This window comes from Anomaloglossus baeobatrachus, chromosome 1 (assembly GCF_048569485.1).
Source record: "Anomaloglossus baeobatrachus isolate aAnoBae1 chromosome 1, aAnoBae1.hap1, whole genome shotgun sequence".
In the NCBI taxonomy this organism is placed as follows: domain Eukaryota; kingdom Metazoa; phylum Chordata; class Amphibia; order Anura; family Aromobatidae; genus Anomaloglossus; species Anomaloglossus baeobatrachus.
The window spans coordinates 478846023-478871511 of NC_134353.1; positions in this window are offsets into that span (position 1 = coordinate 478846023).

Genomic DNA, 25489 nt, shown 5'->3' on the forward strand with positions numbered 1-25489 from the left:
AATGTCTTTGCACTAGTGGGACTATAGCAAAGTCCAATAGCCACGTATAGGATGCCACTAGGTACACTGAGTGTTTGCTAGTGTAATGGCTTTGTTATAATGAGTTGGAGTGTGCAACGCAGGCACATGCGCTCTGCAAATGTCTTTGCACTAGTGGGACTATAGCAAAGTCCAATAGCCACGTATAGGATGCCACTAGGTACACTGAGTGTTTGCTAGTATAATGGCTTAGTTATAATGAGTTGGAGTGTGCAATGCAGGCAGACGCACTCTGCAAATGTCTTTGCACTAGTGGGACTATAGCAAAGTCCAATAGCCACAGATAGGATGCCACTAGGTACACTGAGTGTTTGCTAGTATAATGGCTTAGTTATAATGAGTTGGAGTGTGCAATGCAGGCAGACGCGCTCTGCAAATGTCTTTGCACTAGTGGGACTATAGCAAAGTCCAATAGCCACAGATAGGATGCCACTAGGTACACTGAGTGTTTGCTAGTGTAATGGCTTAGTTATAATGAGTTGGAGTGTGCAATGCAGGCAGACGCGCTCTGCAAATGTCTTTGCACTAGTGGGACTATAGCAAAGTCCAATAGCCACGTATAGGATGCCACTAGGTACACTGAGTGTTTGCTAGTATAATGGCTTAGTTATAATGAGTTGGAGTGTGCAATGCAGGCAGACGCGCTCTGCAAATGTCTTTGCACTAGTGGGACTATAGCAAAGTCCAATAGCCACGTATAGGATGCCACTAGGTACACTGAGTGTTTGCTAGTATAATGGCTTAGTTATAATGAGTTGGAGTGTGCAATGCAGGCAGACGTGCTCTGCAAATGTCTTTGCACTAGTGGGACTATAGCAAAGTCCAATAGCCACAGATAGGATGCCACTAGGTACACTGAGTGTTTGCTAGTGTAATGGCTTAGTTATAATGAGTTGGAGTGTGCAATGCAGGCAGACGCGCTCTGCAAATGTCTTTGCACTAGTGGGACTATAGCAAAGTCCAATAGCCACAGATAGGATGCCACTAGGTACACTGAGTGTTTGCTAGTGTAATGGCTTAGTTATAATGAGTTGGAGTGTGCAATGCAGGCAGACGCGCTCTGCAAATGTCTTTGCACTAGTGGGACTATAGCAAAGTCCAATAGCCACGTATAGGATGCCACTAGGTACACTGAGTGTTTGCTAGTATAATGGCTTAGTTATAATGAGTTGGAGTGTGCAATGCAGGCAGACGCGCTCTGCAAATGTCTTTGCACTAGTGGGACTATAGCAAAGTCCAATAGCCACAGATAGGATGCCACTAGGTACACTGAGTGTTTGCTAGTGTAATGGCTTAGTTATAATGAGTTGGAGTGTGCAATGCAGGCAGACGCGCTCTGCAAATGTCTTTGCACTAGTGGGACTATAGCAAAGTCCAATAGCCACGTATAGGATGCCACTAGGTACACTGAGTGTTTGCTAGTATAATGGCTTAGTTATAATGAGTTGGAGTGTGCAATGCAGGCAGACGCGCTCTGCAAATGTCTTTGCACTAGTGGGACTATAGCAAAGTCCAATAGCCACAGATAGGATGCCACTAGGTACACTGAGTGTTTGCTAGTGTAATGGCTTAGTTATAATGAGTTGGAGTGTGCAATGCAGGCAGACGCGCTCTGCAAATGTCTTTGCACTAGTGGGACTATAGCAAAGTCCAATAGCCACGTATAGGATGCCACTAGGTACACTGAGTGTTTGCTAGTGTAATGGCTTAGTTATAATGAGTTGGAGTGTGCAACGCAGGCAGATGCGCTCTGCAAATGTCTTTGCACTAGTGGGACTATAGCAAAGTCCAATAGCCACGTATAGGATGCCACTAGGTACACTGAGTGTTTGCTAGTATAATGGCTTAGTTATAATGAGTTGGAGTGTGCAATGCAGGCAGACGCGCTCTGCAAATGTCTTTGCACTAGTGGGACTATAGCAAAGTCCAATAGCCACGTATAGGATGCCACTAGGTACACTGAGTGTTTGCTAGTGTAATGGCTTAGTTATAATGAGTTGGAGTGTGCAACGCAGGCAGACGCGCTCTGCAAATGTCTTTGCACTAGTGGGACTATAGCAAAGTCCAATAGCCACGTATAGGATGCCACTAGGTACACTGAGTGTTTGCTAGTATAATGGCTTAGTTATAATGAGTTGGAGTGTGCAATGCAGGCAGACGCGCTCTGCAAATGTCTTTGCACTAGTGGGACTATAGCTAAGTCCAATAGCCACGTATAGGATGCCACTAGGTACACTGAGTGTTTGCTAGTATAATGGCTTAGTTATAATGAGTTGGAGTGTGCAACGCAGGCAGACGCGCTCTGCAAATGTCTTTGCACTAGTGGGACTATAGCTAAGTCCAATAGCCACGTATAGGATTCCACTAGGTACACTGAGTGTTTGCTAGTATAATGGCTTAGTTATAATGAGTTGGACTGTGCAACGCAGGCAGATGCGCTCTGCAAATGTCTTTGCACTAGTGGGACTATAGCAAAGTCCAATAGCCACGTATAGGATGCCACTAGGTACACTGAGTGTTTGCTAGTATAATGGCTTAGTTATAATGAGTTGGAGTGTGCAATGCAGGCAGACGCGCTCTGCAAATGTCTTTGCACTAGTGGGACTATAGCAAAGTCCAATAGCCACAGATAGGATGCCACTAGGTACACTGAGTGTTTGCTAGTGTAATGGCTTAGTTATAATGAGTTGGAGTGTGCAATGCAGGCAGACGCGCTCTGCAAATGTCTTTGCACTAGTGGGACTATAGCAAAGTCCAATAGCCACGTATAGGATGCCACTAGGTACACTGAGTGTTTGCTAGTGTAATGGCTTAGTTATAATGAGTTGGAGTGTGCAACGCAGGCAGATGCGCTCTGCAAATGTCTTTGCACTAGTGGGACTATAGCAAAGTCCAATAGCCACGTATAGGATGCCACTAGGTACACTGAGTGTTTGCTAGTATAATGGCTTAGTTATAATGAGTTGGAGTGTGCAATGCAGGCAGACGCGCTCTGCAAATGTCTTTGCACTAGTGGGACTATAGCAAAGTCCAATAGCCACGTATAGGATGCCACTAGGTACACTGAGTGTTTGCTAGTATAATGGCTTAGTTATAATGAGTTGGAGTGTGCAATGCAGGCAGACGCGCTCTGCAAATGTCTTTGCACTAGTGGGACTATAGCAAAGTCCAATAGCCACAGATAGGATGCCACTAGGTACACTGAGTGTTTGCTAGTGTAATGGCTTAGTTATAATGAGTTGGAGTGTGCAATGCAGGCAGACGCGCTCTGCAAATGTCTTTGCACTAGTGGGACTATAGCAAAGTCCAATAGCCACGTATAGGATGCCACTAGGTACACTGAGTGTTTGCTAGTATAATGGCTTAGTTATAATGAGTTGGAGTGTGCAATGCAGGCAGACGCGCTCTGCAAATGTCTTTGCACTAGTGGGACTATAGCAAAGTCCAATAGCCACGTATAGGATGCCACTAGGTACACTGAGTGTTTGCTAGTATAATGGCTTAGTTATAATGAGTTGGAGTGTGCAATGCAGGCAGACGTGCTCTGCAAATGTCTTTGCACTAGTGGGACTACAGCAAAGTCCAATAGCCACAGATAGGATGCCACTAGGTACACTGAGTGTTTGCTAGTGTAATGGCTTAGTTATAATGAGTTGGAGTGTGCAATGCAGGCAGACGCGCTCTGCAAATGTCTTTGCACTAGTGGGACTATAGCAAAGTCCAATAGCCACAGATAGGATGCCACTAGGTACACTGAGTGTTTGCTAGTATAATGGCTTAGTTATAATGAGTTGGAGTGTGCAATGCAGGCAGACGCGCTCTGCAAATGTCTTTGCACTAGTGGGACTATAGCAAAGTCCAATAGCCACGTATAGGATGCCACTAGGTACACTGAGTGTTTGCTAGTATAATGGCTTAGTTATAATGAGTTGGAGTGTGCAATGCAGGCAGACGTGCTCTGGAAATGTCTTTGCACTAGTGGGACTACAGCAAAGTCCAATAGCCACAGATAGGATGCCACTAGGTACACTGAGTGTTTGCTAGTGTAATGGCTTAGTTATAATGAGTTGGAGTGTGCAATGCAGGCAGACGCGCTCTGCAAATGTCTTTGCACTAGTGGGACTATAGCAAAGTCCAATAGCCACAGATAGGATGCCACTAGGTACACTGAGTGTTTGCTAGTATAATGGCTTAGTTATAATGAGTTGGAGTGTGCAATGCAGGCAGACGCGCTCTGCAAATGTCTTTGCACTAGTGGGACTATAGCAAAGTCCAATAGCCACGTATAGGATGCCACTAGGTACACTGAGTGTTTGCTAGTGTAATGGCTTTGTTATAATGAGTTGGAGTGTGCAACGCAGGCACATGCGCTCTGCAAATGTCTTTGCACTAGTGGGACTATAGCAAAGTCCAATAGCCACGTATAGGATGCCACTAGGTACACTGAGTGTTTGCTAGTATAATGGCTTAGTTATAATGAGTTGGAGTGTGCAATGCAGGCAGACGCACTCTGCAAATGTCTTTGCACTAGTGGGACTATAGCAAAGTCCAATAGCCACAGATAGGATGCCACTAGGTACACTGAGTGTTTGCTAGTATAATGGCTTAGTTATAATGAGTTGGAGTGTGCAATGCAGGCAGACGCGCTCTGCAAATGTCTTTGCACTAGTGGGACTATAGCAAAGTCCAATAGCCACAGATAGGATGCCACTAGGTACACTGAGTGTTTGCTAGTGTAATGGCTTAGTTATAATGAGTTGGAGTGTGCAATGCAGGCAGACGCGCTCTGCAAATGTCTTTGCACTAGTGGGACTATAGCAAAGTCCAATAGCCACGTATAGGATGCCACTAGGTACACTGAGTGTTTGCTAGTATAATGGCTTAGTTATAATGAGTTGGAGTGTGCAATGCAGGCAGACGCGCTCTGCAAATGTCTTTGCACTAGTGGGACTATAGCAAAGTCCAATAGCCACGTATAGGATGCCACTAGGTACACTGAGTGTTTGCTAGTATAATGGCTTAGTTATAATGAGTTGGAGTGTGCAATGCAGGCAGACGTGCTCTGCAAATGTCTTTGCACTAGTGGGACTATAGCAAAGTCCAATAGCCACAGATAGGATGCCACTAGGTACACTGAGTGTTTGCTAGTGTAATGGCTTAGTTATAATGAGTTGGAGTGTGCAATGCAGGCAGACGCGCTCTGCAAATGTCTTTGCACTAGTGGGACTATAGCAAAGTCCAATAGCCACAGATAGGATGCCACTAGGTACACTGAGTGTTTGCTAGTGTAATGGCTTAGTTATAATGAGTTGGAGTGTGCAATGCAGGCAGACGCGCTCTGCAAATGTCTTTGCACTAGTGGGACTATAGCAAAGTCCAATAGCCACGTATAGGATGCCACTAGGTACACTGAGTGTTTGCTAGTATAATGGCTTAGTTATAATGAGTTGGAGTGTGCAATGCAGGCAGACGCGCTCTGCAAATGTCTTTGCACTAGTGGGACTATAGCAAAGTCCAATAGCCACAGATAGGATGCCACTAGGTACACTGAGTGTTTGCTAGTGTAATGGCTTAGTTATAATGAGTTGGAGTGTGCAATGCAGGCAGACGCGCTCTGCAAATGTCTTTGCACTAGTGGGACTATAGCAAAGTCCAATAGCCACGTATAGGATGCCACTAGGTACACTGAGTGTTTGCTAGTATAATGGCTTAGTTATAATGAGTTGGAGTGTGCAATGCAGGCAGACGCGCTCTGCAAATGTCTTTGCACTAGTGGGACTATAGCAAAGTCCAATAGCCACAGATAGGATGCCACTAGGTACACTGAGTGTTTGCTAGTGTAATGGCTTAGTTATAATGAGTTGGAGTGTGCAATGCAGGCAGACGCGCTCTGCAAATGTCTTTGCACTAGTGGGACTATAGCAAAGTCCAATAGCCACGTATAGGATGCCACTAGGTACACTGAGTGTTTGCTAGTGTAATGGCTTAGTTATAATGAGTTGGAGTGTGCAACGCAGGCAGATGCGCTCTGCAAATGTCTTTGCACTAGTGGGACTATAGCAAAGTCCAATAGCCACGTATAGGATGCCACTAGGTACACTGAGTGTTTGCTAGTATAATGGCTTAGTTATAATGAGTTGGAGTGTGCAATGCAGGCAGACGCGCTCTGCAAATGTCTTTGCACTAGTGGGACTATAGCAAAGTCCAATAGCCACGTATAGGATGCCACTAGGTACACTGAGTGTTTGCTAGTGTAATGGCTTAGTTATAATGAGTTGGAGTGTGCAACGCAGGCAGACGCGCTCTGCAAATGTCTTTGCACTAGTGGGACTATAGCAAAGTCCAATAGCCACGTATAGGATGCCACTAGGTACACTGAGTGTTTGCTAGTATAATGGCTTAGTTATAATGAGTTGGAGTGTGCAATGCAGGCAGACGCGCTCTGCAAATGTCTTTGCACTAGTGGGACTATAGCTAAGTCCAATAGCCACGTATAGGATGCCACTAGGTACACTGAGTGTTTGCTAGTATAATGGCTTAGTTATAATGAGTTGGAGTGTGCAACGCAGGCAGACGCGCTCTGCAAATGTCTTTGCACTAGTGGGACTATAGCTAAGTCCAATAGCCACGTATAGGATTCCACTAGGTACACTGAGTGTTTGCTAGTATAATGGCTTAGTTATAATGAGTTGGACTGTGCAACGCAGGCAGATGCGCTCTGCAAATGTCTTTGCACTAGTGGGACTATAGCAAAGTCCAATAGCCACGTATAGGATGCCACTAGGTACACTGAGTGTTTGCTAGTATAATGGCTTAGTTATAATGAGTTGGAGTGTGCAATGCAGGCAGACGCGCTCTGCAAATGTCTTTGCACTAGTGGGACTATAGCAAAGTCCAATAGCCACAGATAGGATGCCACTAGGTACACTGAGTGTTTGCTAGTGTAATGGCTTAGTTATAATGAGTTGGAGTGTGCAATGCAGGCAGACGCGCTCTGCAAATGTCTTTGCACTAGTGGGACTATAGCAAAGTCCAATAGCCACGTATAGGATGCCACTAGGTACACTGAGTGTTTGCTAGTGTAATGGCTTAGTTATAATGAGTTGGAGTGTGCAACGCAGGCAGATGCGCTCTGCAAATGTCTTTGCACTAGTGGGACTATAGCAAAGTCCAATAGCCACGTATAGGATGCCACTAGGTACACTGAGTGTTTGCTAGTATAATGGCTTAGTTATAATGAGTTGGAGTGTGCAATGCAGGCAGACGCGCTCTGCAAATGTCTTTGCACTAGTGGGACTATAGCAAAGTCCAATAGCCACGTATAGGATGCCACTAGGTACACTGAGTGTTTGCTAGTGTAATGGCTTAGTTATAATGAGTTGGAGTGTGCAACGCAGGCAGACGCGCTCTGCAAATGTCTTTGCACTAGTGGGACTATAGCAAAGTCCAATAGCCACGTATAGGATGCCACTAGGTACACTGAGTGTTTGCTAGTATAATGGCTTAGTTATAATGAGTTGGACTGTGCAACGCAGGCAGATGCGCTCTGCAAATGTCTTTGCACTAGTGGGACTATAGCAAAGTCCAATAGCCACGTATAGGATGCCACTAGGTACACTGAGTGTTTGCTAGTATAATGGCTTAGTTATAATGAGTTGGAGTGTGCAATGCAGGCAGACGCGCTCTGCAAATGTCTTTGCACTAGTGGGACTATAGCAAAGTCCAATAGCCACGTATAGGATGCCACTAGGTACACTGAGTGTTTGCTAGTGTAATGGCTTAGTTATAATGAGTTGGAGTGTGCAACGCAGGCAGACGCGCTCTGCAAATGTCTTTGCACTAGTGGGACTATAGCAAAGTCCAATAGCCACGTATAGGATGCCACTAGGTACACTGAGTGTTTGCTAGTATAATGGCTTAGTTATAATGAGTTGGAGTGTGCAATGCAGGCAGACGCGCTCTGCAAATGTCTTTGCACTAGTGGGACTATAGCTAAGTCCAATAGCCACGTATAGGATGCCACTAGGTACACTGAGTGTTTGCTAGTATAATGGCTTAGTTATAATGAGTTGGAGTGTGCAACGCAGGCAGACGCGCTCTGCAAATGTCTTTGCACTAGTGGGACTATAGCTAAGTCCAATAGCCACGTATAGGATTCCACTAGGTACACTGAGTGTTTGCTAGTATAATGGCTTAGTTATAATGAGTTGGACTGTGCAACGCAGGCAGATGCGCTCTGCAAATGTCTTTGCACTAGTGGGACTATAGCAAAGTCCAATAGCCACGTATAGGATGCCACTAGGTACACTGAGTGTTTGCTAGTATAATGGCTTAGTTATAATGAGTTGGAGTGTGCAATGCAGGCAGACGCGCTCTGCAAATGTCTTTGCACTAGTGGGACTATAGCAAAGTCCAATAGCCACAGATAGGATGCCACTAGGTACACTGAGTGTTTGCTAGTGTAATGGCTTAGTTATAATGAGTTGGAGTGTGCAATGCAGGCAGACGCGCTCTGCAAATGTCTTTGCACTAGTGGGACTATAGCAAAGTCCAATAGCCACGTATAGGATGCCACTAGGTACACTGAGTGTTTGCTAGTGTAATGGCTTAGTTATAATGAGTTGGAGTGTGCAACGCAGGCAGATGCGCTCTGCAAATGTCTTTGCACTAGTGGGACTATAGCAAAGTCCAATAGCCACGTATAGGATGCCACTAGGTACACTGAGTGTTTGCTAGTATAATGGCTTAGTTATAATGAGTTGGAGTGTGCAATGCAGGCAGACGCGCTCTGCAAATGTCTTTGCACTAGTGGGACTATAGCAAAGTCCAATAGCCACGTATAGGATGCCACTAGGTACACTGAGTGTTTGCTAGTGTAATGGCTTAGTTATAATGAGTTGGAGTGTGCAACGCAGGCAGACGCGCTCTGCAAATGTCTTTGCACTAGTGGGACTATAGCAAAGTCCAATAGCCACGTATAGGATGCCACTAGGTACACTGAGTGTTTGCTAGTATAATGGCTTAGTTATAATGAGTTGGACTGTGCAACGCAGGCAGATGCGCTCTGCAAATGTCTTTGCACTAGTGGGACTATAGCAAAGTCCAATAGCCACGTATAGGATGCCACTAGGTACACTGAGTGTTTGCTAGTATAATGGCTTAGTTATAATGAGTTGGAGTATGCAGAGGACACGAGGGTACAGTGCCAGGATTTTGGGGCTCTGGGTAGAGGAATGGAAGCCTGCCTTTCTATCCCTCCTAATAGGGAAATGCAGGGAGGAAATCCCTGACCTTGGCTACACAGACGCTGGCGCTGTTTTCAGGACCTGTCACCTTAACTCTGACCCTGCCGGTTTGAGCCCTTAAAAGGACTGCTATAAAGTGCTCTCCCTAAGCTGTCTAACGCTGTGTATGCAGCGCATACAGCTGTATCGGCGATAGGACTCAGGAGGACGGAGCTGCGACAGTGATGTCTGACACCAAAGACGCAGAAGGCAGATAATGGCGTCCTGGAAGAAAATGCCCGGTTTTATAATGCAGGGACATGTGACATGGACATCCTATCACACATGCCGTTGCTTCTCTGGCTCAAAGTTCACTTAGCTGTGTGTGTGTCTGGGATTGGCTGACATGCTGGCCCGCCCCACAAGACGCGCGCGCTTAGGGAAGGAAGACAAGAAAAAAAAAAAAAAAAATGGCGATCGCCATTATAGAAACAGCAGTGATCTGAAGGCGCTGTTCACGCACACTATACACTGAAATGTGATAGTAGTGTGATTCACAGAGTGACTTACACTATTACAGCAGAAACCAAGCTATGATTTAGCTGGTTTTTTGCTGCTAGAACCGTTCTCGAACGTTTCTAGAAGTATCGAGCTTTTGCAAAAAGCTCGAGTTCTAGTTCGATCTAGAACAGGCCCCAAAATCACTCGAGCCTAGAACTGGAGAACCACGAACCACGAACCGCGCTCAACTCTAGTCTTTAGTGCAGCCAGCGACTCTTCGATGTGGGGGAGAGGGTAGGCATCTTTATGCGTTATCTGATTAATCTTCCGGTAATCCACACACACACACATTCTCATGGTACCATCCTTCTTTACCAGCACCAACGGAGCTGCCCAGTGACTACAACTATCCCGGATGACCCCTGCCTCCTTCATGTTCCTCAACATGTCTTTGGCGCATTGATAGTGTGCTGGTGTGATCAGCCTATACCTTTCTTTAATGGGTGGATGTGTGCCTGTGGGGATATAGTGTTGAACCCCCTTAATCCTCCCGAAGTCTAGCGGGTGCTTGCTGAAAACCTGCCCGAACTCCTGTACTACCCTCTATACCCCCTCTTTGTGGTGTACCGGGGTAGACTCGGTGCCGACATGCAACTCCCAGCACCATTCTTCCAGCTGCATGGATGGGGTGTCACTGCTCGTGTTGGGTGCTGGGGTAGTGGGGATGGTTTCATGGATAGTGTGGGTGTCTATGGTGAACAGTTTAGCTATGGTGGCGTAGCGGGGGAGCCTAACCTCTTCCTCTCCGCAATTCAGCACAAACAGGCACCTTCCCCTTCCTGATGTCAATCACCCCCCTGGTTGCCATTACTGTGGGCCAGTGCTCTGAAGGCGAGGGGTCCACCACAGCCGGGTAATCCCGCTCCTGGGAGCCTACTGCTGCCCTGCACCAAATCATCATTTCGCTCCGTGGCGGTACCACGAAAGGGGCTGCGTCCATCACCCGCACTCCACCAATCTCTCCACCCGTCAGGTTTACTTGCTGCCGATGCAGGAGGGCCCGGATTTCACGCTGCAGCGCCCTCTGCCGACCCCCTCCTGCTGTGGCAGACAGCTGCTGCAACAGGCTCAACACTTCTCCCATACAGTGCTCAATCACGTTGGTCCCCAGGACCACTTTTGGGTTACGATCACTGGACTCATTCAACACCACAATCATCCCTTGGCATTTCAGCTCAGTCCATCCCACAGTCAGGGTCACCTCCTTGAATCCCACCTGGGTCATAGGGAGCCCATTGGCCGCAATAATAGTCATGCTATCGTTGGGAGGGGCAAGTTCACCATCAGCCCAATACCGCTGGTATAATGTGTAGGGCATGGTCGTTACCTGCGATCCAGTGTCCAACAGGGCCATGGTCAGGACGCCATCCACTGCCAGGGAGATGATGGGGCGACCTCCAACATACCAGTCTCGCCAATCAGTCGGGCCGTGAGAGTCTACTCCTGGGGATTGGCCCTTTGCCTCAGGGGTTGCTCGTTTAACGGGCATCGCCTAGAGTAATGGCCAGGCTTGTTGCACCTGTAGCAGACAGGTGGCCCATACCGCGGGTTGTTGTTCTTCCTCCGCTGCATCCAAGGGACACCCTCGGACTGTCGGTGAGCTGGATCTTCTCCTGGGGCTTGGCTTTCGTCGGTAGCTGGAGTGCGGCGAGGATCCGGGTGAGGTCTTCGTTCATGCGTCGGACCTGCAAAGCCAGCTCTTCCATCATCCCGACGGGTGCGGCAGGGGCCGGTAGAGCCAAGGGAGGGGGCGCTACCGAGACAGGAGCGGTTTCGACCGGCCAAGGGGTCGCATCAGGAGCACCGATGGTTGGTGCTTTCAGGGCCTTGATGGCCCGCTCCTTTAGTACTGCAATGTCTAGGTCGGCGTGCTCCAAAGTCCATAACCGCAGCTGTTTGCGATCTTCAGCAGACCCCAGTCCCTGCAGGAACTGCTCTACTAGCATCTTGTTGCTGTCGGCCTCACTGATGGAGTCCACCCGCCTCAGCGTCTGGAGGGCTGTCTGCAGGCACAAGGCATAGTCTCTTATACTGTCCGCATGCCGTTGCCGACATTGGTAGAACTGCATTTGCAACTCAGCCTCGGTGCGGGTTTCAAAGGTAGTCTGGAGTTTCTCGAAGATAGTGGTCACCGAGGCCCGGTCCGCGTCTGCCCAGGTCTCCGTCTCCTGCTCAGCCACGCCGGTCAGCTGCCCTAGCACTACCGTCGCACGCTGTCTGCCGGTCATGGCATACAAGTCAAGGATTGTGCTTATCTTTTTCCGGAACACCTGCAAGGCATCAGGCTTCCCATCATACTGAGGTAGCCAGGTAGCACCGGGCACGTAGGGCAAGGAGATCGGCATTACCTGGGCGACCGCCGGACCCGCGGCCTCCCCCACTCCTGCGACCGGAGCGAGGGCCGCCATCCACGTTAGGCATGGACATCTTTCCTCCGTTCCCCCTTGGTCTTTTTGGGGCACTCTGCTTTCTTTCTGCACCGCTCTGTTCTCTGGGGGCGGGGTTTCACTCTCCCGCTCTTTTCTTGTAACTTCAAGGCGCACGTCCACCGGTAAGTGGATGGGTTCAATCCTGTTTGTGACGCTAGAAGAGTCGATGTGTACCGCCCCGCGCTCGGCTACAGGGTCACTTCGCTCTGAAAGGGGGTGCTTGTGCTTTTGGATGGGGGTAGGTGGGTGCACGGCCGGAGCCACGTTTGAGTTCGTGACGCCACCCATGGGTTGTGGTGAATGGATGGACACCACCGCTGACTTTGACTAGGCTCCCGGGGACGGTGTTGCGCAGCTTGGTGTTGGCCCCTCTATAGGTAGGGGGGTGATGGTCCCGGGGGCCCGAGGGATCTGCTGAGGCCGGGGAATGGATGCGTGCTGACGTGTCGGTGTGGTGCGGTGCGCGGCCCGAGGGCACTGTTGTACTCACTATTACAGACACACTGGAGTCTCTGGTAAACCAAACAAGATGGTGGATGGTGCCCGCAGTCGGCTGCCCTTTTTCAGGTTGGTGGTTTCCGCCTTTCTCCTGCACTTCACTTTCAGTAGAATGTTGACTCCTATGCCTGAGCAACGGTAGTCCGCTCCCCAGCATTGTGTGTGCCAGCAGAGCCCGTGTGCCCGCAGATGCTGGCCCGTGGGATCTCGATGCCTGGGCGGTGGCTTTCTATCCCTCTGGTTGGGCTGTTGTCTTCAGTCGGGTCTTGGGTGGGAAAGGACCTAAAGTCCAGACCCCAATCAGTGAATATGACTCAGTCCAGTGGTTTCTGGGCCTCGTACTGGATCTGAGTACCCCTCCTGGTGCTCCGGTTTCCAATCGGTTCCCCGGTTCGGTACCGGCGGGCCACTACCCAGTCCCGGTCCCTTACGGTTCCACCGGCTGTAATCCCAGCTCCTGCAGGCGGCCATCACTTTCTGCCTCCTGGCCACAGGGTATCCGGGCTCCGACCCAGATCCCTGACAGATGTCTCCTCTTTGCTACCGCTCTCCTCCACTCCTGTCACTAATCTGCTGTTTTTCCCGCCTCAGGCCATCCGAACTCCTCGGTGGGCGTGGCCAACCACTTGGCTCCGCCCCCGGGTGTGAACGCCAGAACCTGAGAGGTGTGACTCAGGGTTTTAAGGTTGGCTGCTGGTACCTTTTTAGGGGAAGGTGTTTGTGTAAGGGCCTACCTGTGACTACCTGGCTAGTCCAGGGCATCACACTATCACTTGTAAAACCTGTCAGCTCCAATATATTGGAATGCACGAGTCATGCGTTACGCACTAGGATAGCAGAACATCTGTATGATGCCAAACACACTTCTACCCATACTCCCGCTAGTGTTTCCCAGCATGTCAGATCTGTACATCAGGGCAGCACAAATCACCTTGAGGTCCATGCTCTCAAAAAAGTTTATGGTAATGCAAGAGGTGGAGATAGAATCCATTCACTTCATTACCAGGAGGCTTTACTCATTTTTCAAATGAATACATCTTTTCCTTTGGGATTAAATAAAAGGACAGATCTATTGTATATTTATTAATGAATGTATTTTATAAGACAATTCACACATTGTTACCATTCTTTGAATAATTTTTGCATAATTAATTTAGGTCGTCATTTCCTCTTGGCTTTGTACTATTTAAATGTTTCCAAGTTGTATCTCCTGATGATCATGACTAAGGACGATCGCGTCTGAAACGCGTAGATCGGAGGAGTTTGTATTACTCTTTTAATTTTAAAATAAATGTGAAGTTTTATCTACACTTCTGACATTATTTTTATATCAACAAAGTATTGTCAAAGCCAAGTACCAGGAAGGATCAAAAACAAAGCACCTTTATTTAAAACATGACACACCAACAAGAGATGATAAAAACACAGTGATAAAAATAACTGAAAAAGCATGTAAAAAATACACACAAAAACACAAGTAACATAATTTACTTATCTGGTACAGAAATTCTGCAACATCAAAAAGTCAGCTAAAGCTCATTGTGGGAATGTATCCTGAGGGGCAATATCAGGGCTTCTTTTGGTTGCTTTTTTTCTGAGTTATCATTTTAAATATTAGTGACAATTTTAGGGTATAATTATTAGGCTATGATTACACGCTTTGTTTGGCAGCAAGAAAACCGTTTGCAAAAGCCTTATGTGTTGCATATAGCGTTTGATCATAGGCGTAACTTCCGCAGTCGCAGAGGTCGTCATTGCGACCGGGCCCGGCAGCTTAGGGGCCCGTTCTGCAGACCACGTGGCCGCTATATATACCGATGCTGCCGCCGCTGACACTGGGCCCCCCGCCCGGTGTCCTCAGTGGCGGCACTGGGCCCCCCTTCCCGGTTTCATCAATGGTGGCACCGGGCCCCCCTGCCCGGTGTCATTGGCAGTGGCATCGGGCCCCCCTACCCGGTGTCATCAGCGGCGGCATCGGGCCCTCCTGCCCGGTGTCATTGGTGGCGGCACTGGGCCCCCCTTCCCGGTGTCAGCAGCGGCGGCACCGGGCCCCTCTGCCCGGTGTCATTGGCAGCGGTACCGGGCCCCCCTGCCCGGTGTCATTGGCGGTGGCATCGGGCCCCCCTGCCCGGTGTCATCAGCAGCGGCATAGGGCCCCCCTGCCCGGTGTCATTAGCGGCGGTACCGGGCCCCCCTGCCCGGTGTCATCGGCAGCGGCACCGGACCCCCTCCCCCGTCATCGTGCACAGCAATGATGAAGTATAGAGCGGCGCTCCATGCTCCATCATTCTCCCCCTGTGTGCGGTGACGTCACTCCTGTGAGACTGCTTTGCTGAGAGCACAGAGCACAGGACGGACTGCTGTCCGCACTGCAGTATCAGCAGCTTCTTACACTGCAGTGCGGGCAGCCGCAGGGATAACGGGCGCTGCTGTCAGGAGGTTACAGCGCTGTCACTGCCTTCTATGCCCGCCGCATTCTCATATCACGTCTCGCGGGTGTCCCAGACTGTCACAAGCGGTGATGTCATGGGATTCTTCGCTGTGAACGCGACGGACAATGGAAGTCAGTGACAGCGCTGACATCAGGAGTGCAGGAGATCGTCATAGCAGGTAATGATCTCATCTAACCTCCTGACAGCAGCACTCATCATCCCCTGCAGTGACCTGGGCTAACCTATTCATGTTAGTCCAGGTCACTGCACTACTCTCCCAGCCAATGGGGAACATTCTGTTCTTCATCGACTGGGACAGTAACTATGGTATGGATCGTCGTGGGACCCCCTTGGATTACACCAGACCCGGATTTGATTGTTCTTTTCAATAAATTGGTGAAAGAAGGAATGTTTTGGAGAGTGTTTTTTTCAAATAAAACTTTTTTTGTTGTCTATTTTTTTTAATTACTGACTGGGTTTTGTGATGTCGGGTATCTGATAGACACCATGACATCACTAACCCCAGGGCTTGATGCCAGGTGACATTACACATCTGGCATCAACCCCATATATTACCCCGTTGTCCACCACACCAGGGCAACGGGTTGAGTTGGGGAGAAGCGCCAGGATTGGCACATCTAATGGATGCGCCACTTCTGGGGCGGCTGTGGCCTGCTATTTTTAGGCTTGGGAGTGTCCAATAACGGTGGACCTCCCTAGTATAAGAATACCAGACCACAGCTTTACCTTGGCTGGTGATCCAATTTGGGGGGCACCCAACATTTTTTGTTTTAAATTATTTATTTAATTTTAAATAACAGCGTGGGGTGCCCTCTGTTTTGGATTACCAGCCAAGGTGAAGCTGTCAGCTGTGGTTTGCAGGCTGCAGCCGTCTGCTTTACCACCTAGCTGGCTACAAAAGATAGGGGGACCCCACGTCTGTTTTTTTTTTAATTATTTATTTATTTTTTGGCTAAATACAATGCCAAGCACCCTTTAGTGCCACATGAAAGTCACTAAAGGGTGCCAGCTTAGAATATGCAGGGGGGGTTGGACATTATATGTCTTTCTCATCTATCTATCTGTCTATCTATCCCTCTATTCATTCATTCATCTATCAATCCCTCTATCTCTCTGTCTCTATATCTATCTATCTATCTATCCATCTCTATATCTACCCATCTATTTATCTTTCTAGCTGCTTCCGTTTTTTTGCGGTCCGCAAAAAAGCCCTGAAGGCACACGGATGCCACACGGATTCGTGCGTGAAAAAAACGGACCGTTTTTTGCAGACCACAAATACGAAACGGTCCTGTGAATGTAGCCTTATACACAGGGAGGCCTGGGCGTTCTGAAATATACACAGGGAGGCCTGGGGGTTCTTCTTATACACAGGGAGGCTTGGTGGGGGCTGCATTATACACAGGGAGGCCTGGGGGAGGCTGCATTATACACAGGGGGGCCTGGGGGTTCTGCATTATACACAGAGAGGCCTTGCTGAGGCTGCATTATACACAGGGAAGCCTGGTGGAGGCTGCATTATACACAGGGAGGCCTCGTGGAGGCTGCATTATACACAGGGAGGCCTGGTGGGGGCTGCATTATACACAGGGAGGCCTGGTTGAAGCTGCATTATGCACAGGGAGGCCTGGTGGGGCTGCATTATACACAGGGAGGCCTGGTGGAGGCCTCATTATACACAGAGGGCCTGGGGGTTCTGCATTATACACAAGGAGGCCTGGAAGTTCTGCATTATACACAGGGAGGCCTGGTGGGGGCTGCATTATACACAGGGAGGCCTGGTGGGGGCTGCATTATATGCAGGGAGGCCTGGTGGGGGCTGCATTATACAAAATGAAGGACACCTTATACAATGACTATAGGGGTGCATTTACATGGAGGAGTATGGGGCTGCATAATACAATATGAAGGTTTTATGGGGATGCATTATAACACATATAGGACTATGCGGGCTACATTATAATATAATGGAAGACTATGGAGGCTACCTTATACATGGACTATGGGGGTGCATTATAAAACATTGAGGACTATGTAGTGCAGTATAATCTATTGAGTACTATGGGGTGAATTATAATACATGGAGAACTATGGGAAATGCATTATAATACATGGAGGACTAGGAGGTACATTCTATTATATATTCAGTGTTATACGGGACCCTTTATACTATATGGAAGGCTGTGTGGGGACCATTGCAGTATTTGGAAAACTATATACGAGGGGGGACAAAGATACAAGCATGGGATTCAAGCGTTTTGTGCTGAGGGAAAAAGGCTCTTTCCCTCAGCACCCAGCTTTCCCATGCTCTGATATCGGAAAGCTGGTTGCTGAGGAAAGATGTATAGCAAAGCAAGGGAAAGATGGGTGCCAATGATAAGATGGATATCAGAACATAGGAAAGCTGAATGCTGATAGAGGGTTTTTAGATCATGGGAAACCTGGGTGCTGAGGGTAAGAGCCAAGTGTCAGCGTGATTATCATGTAGCCCGAGTGCCAGTGTCATCCCATACCCCAAGTGTCGGTGTACGTGGAGGGAGGGGGCCCGGGTCCGAACTTTGCACTGGGGCCCATCAATCTCTAGTTACGCCACTGTGTTTGATGCTTATTTGAGGTATACTTATTGCAAATATCATCATGATAACTTAACGAATAGATACTTGTTTCTAAGTTTCCAGAATAAAAAATCTTTTTTAAAATCTGTAACCTTTTTTTATATCATTGGAGCTGAATGATGGCTTATTTTTGCTCAATAAGTTGTAGTTTTCATTGGTTCTATTTTGGGGAATATATATGTTTGTTTGTTTTTTTAAAAAAATAGCCATTTCTGACTATTTTAGGTTTTTTTATGTTTGCATTACAAATTTATCATAGAAAATCACAAATTATCTCTAAGTTTTTATTGTTATTTTTGCCATATTACAGGACACATTTTTTTAAGTGTGTTTATTTACTTGGGTATACAGGTGCATCTTAATAAATTAGAATATCATCAAAAAGTTAATTTATTACAGTATTTCAATACAAAAAGGGAAACACATATGTTGTATAGTATTACACACAAAGTGATCTATTTCAAGTGTTTATTTCTGTTAATGTTGATGATTATGGCTTACAGCCAATGAAAACCCAAAAGTCATTATCTCAGAAAATTAGAATAATTACCACAAAACACCTGCAAAAGCTTCCTAAGCGTTTAAAATGATCCCTTAATCTGGTTCAGTAGGCTACACAATCATGGGCGAGACTGCTGACTTGACAGATGTCCACAAGGCAGTCATTGACACACTCCACAAGGAGGGTAAGCCACAAAAGGTGATTGCTAAAGAAGCTAACTGTTCACAGAGTGCTGTATCCAAATATATTAATAGAAAGTTGAGTGGAAGGAAAGTGTGGTAGAAAAAGGTGCACAAGCAACCGGGATAACCACAACCTTGATAGGATTATTAAGAAAAGGCCATTCAAAAATTTGGGGGAGATTCACAAGGAGTGGACTGCTGCTGGAGTCAGTGCTTCAAGAGCCACCAGACACAGACGTATCCACGACATGAGCTACAACTGTCGCATTCCTTGTGTCAAGCCACTGATGACCAATAGACAATGCTAGAAGTGTCTTACCTAGGCCAAGGAGAAAAAGAAGTGGACTGCTGCTCAGTGGTCCAAGGTGTTGTTTTCAGATGAAAGTAAATTTTGCATTTCATTTAGAAATCAAGGTCCCAGAGTCTGGAGGAAGAGTTGAGAGGCCACAATTCAAGCTGCTTGAGGTCTAGTGTGAAGTTTCAACAATCAGTGATGGTTTGGGGAGCCATGTCATCTGCTGGTGTAGGTCCACTGTGTTTTATCAAGGCCAAAGTCAGAGCAGCCGTCTACCAGGAAATTTTAGAGAACTTCATGCTTCCCTCTGCCGACAAGCTTTTTGGAGATGGAAATTTTATTTTCCAGCAGGACTTGGCGCCTCTCCACACGGCCAAAAGTACCAATACCTGTTTTGATAATTACAGTATCACTGTGCTTGATTGGCCAGGAAACTTGCCTGACCTAAACCCCATAGAGAATCTATGGCGTATTGTCAAGACGTAGATGAGAGACAGCAGACCCAACAATGCAGATGAGCTGAAGGCTGCTATCAAAGTAACCTGGGCTTCCATAACACATCAGCAGTGTCACAGGCTGATCGCTTCTATGCCACGCCACATTGATGCAGTAATTCACGCAAAAGCAGCCCCGACCAAGTATTGAGTGCAGTGGCGTAACTAGCGTTCGATGGGCCCTGGCGCAAAATTTGGAACTGGGCCCCCCATCCCCTCCCTCGGGGTGCAGGATGATTACACTTACACTTGGCTCTTATCCTCAGAACCCAGCTTTTCCATGCTCTGATATCCTCTTTTCTCTCAGCACCCAGCTTTCAATGTTCTGATATTCATCTTCTCCTCAGCACCCAGCTTTCCAATGCTCTGCTATAGAACTTTCCCTCAGCCCCAAGCTTTCCAATGCTCTGCTATACAACTTTCCCTCAGCACTCAGCTTGCCCTTGATATCAGCAAATAGGAAATCTTGGTGCTGAGGGATATCAGAACATGGGACAGCTGGATGCCGAGTTAAAGATGTATAGGAGAGTATAGAAAAGTGGGTGCTGAGGGAAAGATGTATAGCAGAGCATGGGAAAGCTGGGTGCTGAGAGAACAAACCTCTTTCACTCAGCACCCAGCTTTCCCATTTAATGCTTGTATCTTTCTACACCATGCTGGTAAATAGCCCTATCCTTTTTTTAGCTGAACAATATATTTGTGCTATAAATAACATTATAAATTTATTCATTTTGCATACAAAAATGGTAGTTGCTTTTTCTGTATTCTGTATGTAACCCCTTCTTATGTACAGCACCATGGAATTAAGGCCGCTTTACACGCAACAACATCGTTAACGAGATATCGTTGGGGTCACAGAATTCGTGACGCAAATCCGGCTTTGTTAGCGACGTCGTTGCATGTGACACCTACGAGCGACCGCTAACGATCACAAATACTCACCAAATCGTTGATTGTTGACACGTCGTCCATTTCCAAAATATCGTTGCTGCTTTGGACGCAGGTTGTTTGTCGTTCCTGAGGCAGCACACATTGCTACGTGTGACACCCCAGGAACCACAAACAATACCGTACCTGCGTCCTCCGGCAATGAGGTGGGCGTGACTTTCATGTGGCTGCTCTCCACCCCTCCGCTTCTAATGGACGCCTGCCGAGTGATGTCGCTGTGACGCCGCACAAACCGCCCCCTTAGAAAAGAGGCTGTTCGCCAGCCACAGCGACGTCGCTAGGAAGGTAAGTATGTGTGATGGGTACTAACGATATTATGCGCCATGGGAAGCGATTTGCCCGTGACGCACAAACGACGGGGGCAAATGCCTTCACGAGCGACATTGCTAGCGATGTCGCTGCGTGTAAAGCGCACTTTAATAGTGCTCTATAAATAAATATTATTATTAATAATAATAATAATAATAATAATAATCAGCTAGAGGGCAGTGGGGGGGAGTAGGGGAGTGCAGCTGTGATGGCAAATAGGAAAATAGAAAAGGGCAGTGGGGGAACAGAATCCGCTGTGAGGGCAAATAGGATAGAAGAGGGTAGTGGGTTAAGACAAGCCATCATTTAAACAGCTCCAGTACTTACTTTAAGTTGTATTGTGTTCTCTGGAGCCTCCCCCTCCTGCTAACGCTTACTACAGAGCTATGGTAGTGCTGGAGAGAGGGATATCATCTCCTTAGAAGTCTCTTATACTTCTGCAGCACTCACTGTTCAGGTCTGAGACTCCACAGCATGTCCGTGGCGGTGGGCAGAGCTTATTGGGTGGGCGGGGCTTACTGCTGTGAAATTCTGGAGAAGTGAGTACAATGCAGGGGATAGCTGTGCTGAGGAGGATAGGCATATACTCAGCATTTCTCCCGTCTTCTGATGGATGGGGAGGGACAGAACTTAAATGGAATATACGGCAACTGTGCTTTATGCTGGAGGAGAGACTTTCAGAGTCAGAGGCCCAGACCGATTTTCTGGTGAGTTGGACATCATCACTAGAGATGAGCGAACTGGCCGTGGTTCGGCTCGAGTTCGGTTCGTCGAACGGAGGTCTCGTTCGAGTTCAGTTCGGCGAACATTCAACGAACCGAACTCGAACCAATAGGATATAATGGGAGGCTATCACAAACACATAAAAACGCATTATAAATGTACACATACAGTTAATAAACATTGCCATAACACTTACCGGTCCCCGCGATCCCTCCTGCACTCTGTCTCCTGCCGCTATTCCATCCGATGATCGCTGAGTCCTCCCGGGGACCTTCCCACCCTGAGAATACCAGACCACAGCTGTCAGCTTTACCGTGGTTGGGGATCCAATGTGGAGGTCCCCTCAGGCTCTTTTTTATAATTATTTTATAAATATTAATAATTACACAATAAAAGTAGGGTCCCCCCCAAATTGGATCACCAGCCAAGGTAAAGCGGACAGCTGTGGTCTGGTATTCTCAGGGTGGGAAGGTCCATAGTTATTGGGCCTTCACAGCCTAAAAATAGCAGGCCGCAGGCACCCCAGACGTGGCGCATCCACTAGATGCGCCAATCCTGGCGCTTCACCCCAGCTCATCCCGTGCCCTGGTGCAGTGGCAAACGGGGTAATAAATCGGGTTGATACTAGCTGTAAAGTCACCTGAGATCAAGCCCAGCAGTTTGTGATGTCATGGCGTCTATTAGATACCCAACATCATAAACTGTCAGTACTAACAAAAAAAAAAAAAAAAAAAAAAAAAAAAAAAAAAAAATCGACAAAAGAAATTTATTTGAAAAAACAGTCCCCAAAACATTTCCTCTTTCACCAATTTATTGTAAGAAAAAAAATAAAGGGGTCCCACGACGACTCTGGACCGTCTAGAATATGGGGGGGAGACACTCAGGGAACGTATCCCCCATTTTCTAGGAGTGCGGACCCTTCATGTGAGGAGTGTGGGTGCAATGAATCTGCACTCACTCTTCTCGGGTCCACAGCAGCAGAGTCCATGTCGTAATGGTTGCTACCAAAGCTGCAATGCCCTGCTCATGAGGTAAGGGCATGCCTAATCAGGAGAACTACTGTAGAGGAAGCTCTGCTCACTGGTATATAGGTGCTCAGAGGTAATAATAGATAAAATTAGTGAGTAACCTCGGCACTCTAAATCTCCCAGACTAAGTCAGTAAGTCACAACGGATAGTAATGCAAAATCACTCTTTATTGGTCCGTATTAAGAAAAAAAAAATTTTCATAAGCATATATGTTTTTGTCCAAAACAAGTTACAAATGACGTTTCGGCCTGAGCCTTCGTCAGATTGGACTTATCTGCATGTAATCATGAAAAATGACAATAATCAGTATCACATAAGAGTGAGAGAACAATAACATAAACTCGAACAATGTAGAGGTACAATTGGGATGCAGCAAAAAATTGCAACACAGCAAGAAATGAAACACATGATACAAATGTCATAATACAGTACAAGGACAATATAGTAATGACAAATATGGGGTCAGAGTAGCCTTAGACAGCTCTGGTACGAAAGAGATGTCAATCATAAAGTAACATGTGCAGTAGGTGTAGAGCTACAGTATGCATGGCAGAGCTAATGGGTAGACCGACCATAGAAAAAGAACGGAGAAAAAGTGGAGAAAAAGTGGAGAAAAAGTGGAGAAAAAAATGGATAAAAAGTGGAGAAAAAGTGGAGAAAAAGTGGAGAAAAAAATGGAGAAAAAGTGAAGAAAAAGTGGAGAAAAAATGGTGAAAAAGTGGAGAAAAAAATATAAAAAGTGGAGAAAAAGTGGAGAAAAAGTGGAGAAAAAGTGGAGAAGAAATGTAGAAAAAATGTAGAAAAAAGTGGAGAAGTGGAGAAAAAGTGGAGCACCCTTTGGTGCCTTTCATGTGGCACTAAGGGGTGCTTAGCTTTGTATTTAGCCAAAAAAATGAAAAAAAAATGACGTAGGGTTCCCCCTAGTTTTGTAGCCAGCTAGGGTAAAGCAGACGGCTGCAGCCTGCAGACCACAGCTGGCAACCTCACCTTGGCTGGTAATCCAAAACTGAGGGCACCCCACGCTGTTATTTTAAATTAAATAAATAATTTAAAAAAAAAACACGTAGGGGTCCCCCAAAATTGGATCACCAGCCAAGGTAAAGCAGACAGCTGGGGCCTGATATTCTCAGACTAGGGAGGTCCATGGTTATTGGACTCTCCCCAGCCTAAAAATAGCAGGCCGCAGCCACCCCAGAAGTGGCGCATCCATTAGATGCGCCAATCCTGGTGCTTCGCCCCAGCTCATCCCGCGCCCTGGTGCGGTGGCAAACGGGGTAATATATGGGGTTAATACCAGATGTGTAATGTCACCTGGCATCAAGCCCTGGGGTTGGTGAGGTCAGGCGTCTATCAGATACCCGACATCACCAACCCAGTCAGTAATAAAAAAAAATAGACGACAAACACATTTTTATTTGAAAAAACACCCCCCAAAACATTCCCTCTTTAACCAATTTATTAGAGTGAAAAACAAATCCAGGTCTGCTGTAATCCAAGGGGTTGCCATGACGATCCACACTGTCCCAGTCAATGAAGAGCAGGATGTTCCCCATTGGCTGGGAGAGCAGTGCAGTGACCTGAGCTAACATCAATGGGTCAGCCCAGGTCACTGCAGGGGATGACAAGTGCTGCTGTCAGCGAGGTACATTACCTGCGCTGATCTCCAGCACACTGACAGCCCCTGTCACTGAGTTAAATGACCGCCGCCTTCACAGCCAAATATCGCGAGAGGCCCGTGACGTCACCGCTAGTCAGTCTCGGGTCGGAAGCGAGAGGTGATGTGACAAGCGGCGGTCATGGAGGACAGTGACAGCGCTGAGGTCGGGATGGCGGGACTTCATCACCGCAGGTAAGCCGATCGGGACCATGTGTGTGTGTGTGTGTGTGTGTGTGTGTATATGTGTACATGCCGCGGGCAGGAGGGGGTGGAGCGAGCTGAGCGGGGAAGTGTGGGCTTCCTGCACGTAACTAAGATAAACATCGGGTTACTAACCAAAGCGCTTTGCTTGGATACCCGATGTTTATCTTGGTTACCAGCTTCTGGCAGGCTGCCAGCGATGGCTCCTGCACACTGTAGCTGTAAAAAGCCCTGCTTTTTGCTGCTAGAACCGTTCTCGAACGTATCTAGAACTATCGAGCTTTTGCAAAAAGCTCGAGTTCTAGTTCGATCTCGAACAGCCCCCAAAATCACTCGAGCCTAGAACTGGAGAACCTCGAACCACGAACCGCGCTCAACTCTAGTGCACACTCCACATCAATTAACATAGACAATGGTTTTCATTCCAAGATTGAATTTCATAAAGCTGGGTTCACACATAGCGACAGCGACAACGACATCGCTGTTACGTCACCATTTTCTGTGACGTAACAGCGACCTTGTAAGTCGCTGTTATGATCGCTGCTTAGCTGTCAAACACAGCGACGCAGCAGCGATCATAACGTCGCTACATGTGCAGAGAGCAGGGAGCCGCGTACACTGCTTAGCGCTGGCTCCTTGCTCTCCTAGCTACAGTACACATCGGGTTAATTAACCCGATGTGTACTGCAGCTACATGTCACAGTGCAGAGAGCAGGGAGCCGCGCACACTGCTTAGTGCTGGCTCCTTGCTCTCCTAGCTACAGTACACATCGGGTTAATTAACCCGATGTGTACTGCAGCTACATGTCACAGTGCAGAGAGCAGGGAGCCGCGCACACTGCTTAGCGCTGGCTCCTTGCTCTCCTAGCTACAGTACACATAGGGTTAATTACCCGATGCGTACTGCAGCTACATGTGCACAGAGCAGGAGCCGGCACTAGCAGCAAGAGCGGCGGAGGCTGGTAACGAAGGTAAATATCGGGTAACCAGGGAAAGGTCTTCCCTTGGTTACCCGATGTTTACAGTGGTTACAGCTTTCCGCAGCTGCCAGATGCCGGCTCCTGCTCCCTGCTCGCTTCATTTCGTCGCTCTCTCGCTGTCACACACAGCGATGTGTGCTTCACAGCGGGAGAGCGACGACGAAAAAATGAAGCAGGACATTCAGCAACGACCTCACAGCAGGGGCCAGCTCATTGCTTGATGTCACACACAGCGACAGCGACGGGACGTCGCTGCAACGTCACAGAAAATGGTGACGTAGCAGCGACGTCGTTGTCGTCGTCGCTGTGTGTGACACCACCTTTAGTCCATATGCTGATATGCAGATAAT